Raw genomic sequence first — 6,307 nt, 5'->3', positions numbered from 1 at the left:
AGAGAATCCAAGGGTCCAACACCCCACCCCCCCAGCGTGAAGTTGGCGTGCCCTGCCAACAAATATATCGTGCTGGGCTTCTGCTCAGCTGTCTCAGTTCCCACGTTATATGTAGAATCTGAATGCTGTATCGCTGACCGAAGGCTGCAACCAATTTCCAGGAGTATGGTTTCTGCCATCTGGAATCACCGAGGGTTGCCAGCTCTGGGTTGGAAAATACCTGGAGACTTTGGGGAGGGTGGAGCTTGGGGAGGGGAGGGGCCCCAGCAGGGTCCAATGCTACAGAGCTCACCCTCCAAAGCAGCCATTTTCTCCAGGGGGGCTGATCTTGGTCATCTGGAGATCAATTGTAATAGCAGGAGTAGTAGATGAACCTTGTCTTTTCTGTGTGTTTGTTTTGTAGATGTTGGCTGACTGGCACAGCCCTTAATGCTTTGAAGGGCTCGGGGGGACAGTTTCAGCAGACGGCAGGTTCTGTGTACAGTATAGGGAGATACTGGTGGTCTTTTCTTTGGTTCCCCCCCAAAAAAATGATCAGAAAGCATTTGTGAACCACTGAAAGCCACAAGACAGGTTAGTTTTGCCTAAGTGTACTTTCTTAATTGTACATCAGGGGTGATGTTCAAGGTCTGCCCTGTCTTTAAAACCATATTCTGTGGCTCGCCAGTTGTCAGATTGGATGAAAAACGGTTAATCTGAAGATTGTAGCAGGGAAAACAGATGAAACCATTTTTTAAAAAATGAAAACACAACAATTCTCAACGACCTCTTCTTCTACAGAAGCGCAAGTGTTTAAAGCGGTCCCTGTACAAATGTCACTGGCAAGCTCTTTTACTAACCTAGAGGAAATATCCCACTAGTCCCCAGGGCTCAATGCTTAGGTGTTGGATACATGATAAACTTGACATGGTGCTTTCTTAGTGAGCTATGGTCTTCCCTGGACAGCATAGTACCACCTAACTCATTAAAAATACAATCAAAGTTCCCTCCTTGAGTTTTCATTTTTTAAATTTACCTTTGTTATTTGATCTAACTACTTATTTGCAGGCTGTAGAGGAAATCTTTCATGCCTTGATTATTTCACAGGACCTGAGGACAACTTGTACAGATTTTATTTTTATTTTTACCTATGCAGTTAGTCCTGGGTGGAGCAGAGTTATTGGCTTTTCTCATGTTTACGGCGTAAAGACAAATGACCACTTAACCAAGTGACAACTTAGCATGCTCCACCTATAACCATGTGAGAAGGCAGTCATCTGCAGCGTGTTGTCATATTCTATCAAGTGATGAAGAGAATTTCCGCCTCTCTTTTTACTTACCAAGGTTTCTGACTGGGTGCAGATGTGGCATAAAATTTTTACTCACTACTTGGCAGAACATTACAGGGCCACTGGCTTCCTGCATGGCTGTCAGTGTTTCTTTAAAACATACTTTGGTGGCTGTGTTGTTTTTTTTAAAGAAAAAGAAAAAAGCTTAAAGCAGATTTACAAGTACTAGATCTTTTAATACACATATACACAGACAACATCCAAGGTAAAACACCTCGCCCCCAAAATGCCTGCAGGAATCACCTAGCTTCATCCGGGCACCCCAATTTGTATTTCGTGGTTTGGATTCCAGTGGTAAGAATGGAAGTTTCCTGCCTTCTCCCTCCCACTGTGGCCCACTAAACTCCACAAAATGCTGCTCCTGGGGGGTAAGGGACCCTGAGGAATGTTGTGAGGGGCATCTGTAACAGGAAAGAAGAATCAGCAGAAAGTGGATCCAACATTATGAGTTGGCATCAATGTTCCCTCTAAGCTGAGTTAGTGTGAGCTAGCTCACAGTTTTCTAGCCTCCGGCTCACACATTTTTGTCTTAGCTCAGGAAGGATGGCTCCAGAGGAAACTAATTTATGCAGGAGCCAAATTGCTTGCTCACAGTTTTAATGCCAGTAGCTCACAGAGTAGAATTTTTGCTCACAAGGCTCTACAGCTTAGAGGGAGCATTGGTTGGCATCTCTGTGCATACCTTATGTCCCACTGAGCTGGACATAGTCCAGTAGTTGTGTAGGACAGCCCATCATGGGTCCAGTAAGCATCCTGGATTTGCTACCTATAAGGGTAGGTAGGGGCTGATGTGGATGGGGAGGACACAAACATCACACAGGCTGCAAATCCTACGTATGGACTGCATTGGTCCACAACACATTAAGCTATCTGGTAAGTGATCTAAGAGTTGAGGTGATTTGAATGGAGAGCATCCTAGCGCTAGCACACAGCCATTGCACCGCACCAGTTCACAGTTCATAGCTAAGTTGGTCCATCAAGGTCAATCTAGTCTGCTCAGACTGGTAGCAGCTCTCCAAGGTCTCACGCAGCAACCTTTCACATCTCCTCCTACCTGATCCATGTGGGGGATATAACCTGGGGCTTTCTGCATGCCAAGCAGATGCTCTGCCACTGAGCCAACAGCCCCTCCCCATTTGTTATGCAGTTTTGGGTTCAGTAGCGTGGCCTGATTCCTAGAATGGTTCCCTCAAAAAAATACACACAGCCTATAAAAGTTTTGTTTGCATGTCTCATCTCCCAACACTTATAGGCATGGATGCTCCCATCCTTGGGGCCTCGTATGTGAAACTCTGTCTTGGAACTGAAGAAGCACAAGGCAAAAGGTATGCAGTCTTGCTTCACAATATTTGCTAGGAAGGAGATTGGCAGATGCCTTTTTAACTTGGACGTGAAATTGTGGATGAATTCAAGCGGCCGGTTCAAAAGTCTCCCTTCCTTCCTTCCTCCCTTCCTCCCTCCCTCCCTTCCTTCCCTCCTCCCTCCCTCCCTCCCTTCCTTCCTTTTCCAAACTATGGGTTGGATCTACCAGAGCAGGGATTCCCAACCTTTTTGAGCCTGCAAGCACCTTTGGAGTTTTGAGATGGGGTGTTGAGTACAGTTGCCAGCCAATGGCTGGAAACTAGCAGAAGATGAGGGGTGGGGACATGGGGGCATGCATGCCATTGGCATGCACAATGTGACATTGTTTCCAGGGAGAACTAGAAATTATGCCATGGCTGCTGAATTGCAACTGATAACGAAGCTCAAGGCAATGTATCCACCTGGACTGAATCGATACCTAGGTTTCCTGTCTCATTACCAATGCTGATTTCTCCATGCCTACTACTTCTCTGCATATTACACCTAATCCAGTCATACCTGCTATTGTCATTTGTCTGCTATTGTCATTTGGAATCTGAAATCATTCCGCTTTTCAATATATAGGACAGATGGACTCCCATTCCAGCGGTATCTGAAGAAGTGAGCAATGACTCTTGAAAGCTCCTCCCCTGTCACAAATTTTGCTAGTCTTTAAGGTGCTACTGGACTCTTGCTCTTTTCTACTGTTGTGGCATATGTGACACCAGTGGTTCCCCCCCCCCCACTGCCCAAAGGAATGTTGGTGGGAAAAGGGTGTCCTGGCAGGAGGTCTTCCATCAGAGCTAAAGAACTGGCAATGCTGGGGGGTGAGTGCTCCCCCCCCCCCATGCAAAAGAATTGTACAACAGGAATACAATGAAAAGAAGGAAAGCCCGGGACCTCCTGAAGGGGGAATTGAAGCACAAACCTGCATACTTACTAGTTCTTCTGATCTTCCAGTGGCGCTGCTGCATCCATGGAAGCTACTTTCATTTGAATTAAAACAGCCAATAGCAAGCCCTACCTTACAACGGCCCCACCAACTTTCTGAAAAGATTAGTAGGCACCGGGGGAAGTACTGGTGGGTGACATGTTGGGGAACCCTGTACCGGAGTGTATCCGCAGATGGAAGGATATCCACCCATGAAGCATGACTTTCTAACCTTCTCCCTTCTGCTGTGGGCCAAAATCCACTCCCCCCCCCCATGCTGTTCCAGGGCGTCTGTCACAATAGAGAAATCAAATGTTGGGAATTCTGTTGATATACTTTTAAATTGCTTTTTTAATTGTTCTGAAGTTTTACATTGTGTCTGACTTTTGTTGTTTTAATTCTGTAAGCCATCTTGAGTATTTCTGTAGAAATGCAGTAGGGTGAAGGCAGATAACAGTTTTTCATTGTTGGACCTATGGAGCCATTATCGGCTGCGGTGTGCATGTTCTCCCAGTCTTCTCTGGCAAACAAGGGTTTTTTAATGCTCAAAAACCTGAGAAACCTGTTTGACCAGAGGAAACAGTATGACAAAAGGAATAAGTGTGCATAACACAGATAACAATTTGCCTATCACATAACAGCTTTTATAAAGTACCGTTGTCTCTAGCCTTATAGGATTGAACTGGCCTTCATTTGAAGAGCAACCAACCAACAGAGGGCAACATGACCACACAAATTAATTTTTGCTACTTCTCTGAAAATGATGGCTAAACAAAATATTCTGTCAGGATTCAGTTACCTTAAGTATAGGCCTCAACCGCTTTGCCTCAAGAAATTAATAAACCTGAACAAAAAATGCTGCTGAAGACATTTTGGAGATCTTTCAGATGTACATTCCAAATTCTTACCATCCAGGAAATACAGTTGAATACCAAATATATCTGCATTTTTAATATATCTTGGACACTCAGATAATACTTTTGTATCAGCCCAGACTCTATATCCTTGCAAAATCACTTGAACGGTCAACAGAACTAGTTTTCTGCCACTCGAACATGTGCCATTAAAATGCCACAGCATTTGCTACAGCTTGTTATGCATTAGCAAACAGGATGAGAAAACAGAAAATGTACGTATTAAATAGGTACAAATGAAGTCTATGTATCCCATCGTATGCAAGCAATTTATTTCCACAGGAAATGTTCACACAATCAGAGTTACTCCAATGTCGGAGTACTTTCCTGATTAATAACTTCACATTTTTACTGTGCTGTGAGTATTTATTATATTTAACATCTTTATAGCATGCCGGAGTGTCCAAAGTGTTTCCCATATATTATCTACTAAATTTTCATAACAGTCCTGTAGCGTTGGTCAGTATGATTATCTCCAAATTGTAGATGGGGAACTGAAGATGAGCGAGAGCAGTGGCTTGCTGAAGATTATTTACAGTGCAGTCCAAACAGAGTTGCACCCTTCGAAGTCCATCTATGTTATTTCTCCTAAAAGGGTGAAAGTCTGCTTAGGGTGACACTGGGAAGTGATCTAAGGGTTGAGATAAGATTTGAATGGAGAGCATCCTAGCTCTAACACACAACCATTGCACCATACTAGTTCACAGTTTATAGCTAAGATTTAGTTTATAGTAGTTATTTCCACTTTGCATTTTACAGGAAATAAAATTTAACACACAGATGCTGCCCCCAGATTAATGAATCTGAAATCTGAATTCTGTTTCGTGAAACCAATCCTGTTGTACGGAATGAGCCCTTGCTGGATCAGACCAAAGGTCCCTCTAGTTCAATATCCTTTTTTGTCCCTGAGAGGCCTACAAGTAGGAAATTTCTCTCTTGAGATTTTTAATGTGTCTGTCTCATTTCTATATGGGACAGAAGAATTCAAAATCCATTACTCCTGATTGGTCAAGGTTACAGTTAGTGGATGATGTAATCACTTCTGTTGGAGAACCAGTGAGATGAGGACTCGCGACACAGTGAACATTAATTGTCCTGTAAGCAGCCCAGAGCCTGTTCACAGGGTGGGCGGGGTATAAACGTAAATATAAATAAATAAATAAAAATAAAGAGCCTGGCGGAAGAGAATAAAAGGCCCACCTCAGACTAGCCAGGAGTAGTCTGTGAAGATGGGGGGTGGTCACTCAGGGCATGAGGAGGAGAATTCCGCGGTTGCTGCTAGAGGCGGCATGAAGAGGAGGACAGGAGGGGAAGAGCTGTCGGAAGAAAGAAGCTTGTGATCTGGAACAGGAAGCCAGAAGCTGGAAGGAAAAGGAGAGCGAGAAGGTCACCTGAGCAAGAGATGGGGTCTTCCAGATGCAGAGTCTTGGTGTCCTTATCCCGCTGTCCTTGGTGAGCTGTCTTGATCTGAGGGCAATCAGTGATGTCATACATGTGCCAGGGTAAGACCCAGGGAAAGTCAAAGAAGAGCCTTACCAGAAAGAAGACTGAAGACCAACACAGTAGGGTTGCCAACCCCCCCCCCTGGTTTGCCAGGGGTCCCCCGTTTTGGGGGGGGTTCTACCCACTGCCGGCCAGATGGCCGGCGGGGGAAGCCCAACACCCACAGCCACCCATCTCTCTACCTTTAAGTGTGTGGAACCCGTGTTTCCTCCCAAGCCCGATCGCCACAAGCTTGCAGGGAAATGCCAGCTTCGTGCTCTTAAAAGGGAAATGCGGCTGCTCTTAAAGGG

Source organism: Gekko japonicus, unplaced genomic scaffold, assembly GCF_001447785.1.
Source record: "Gekko japonicus isolate JY-2015 unplaced genomic scaffold, Gekko_japonicus_V1.1 scaffold1180, whole genome shotgun sequence".
Classification (NCBI taxonomy): domain Eukaryota; kingdom Metazoa; phylum Chordata; class Lepidosauria; order Squamata; family Gekkonidae; genus Gekko; species Gekko japonicus.
Note: the sequence above shows the minus strand (reverse complement) of the source record.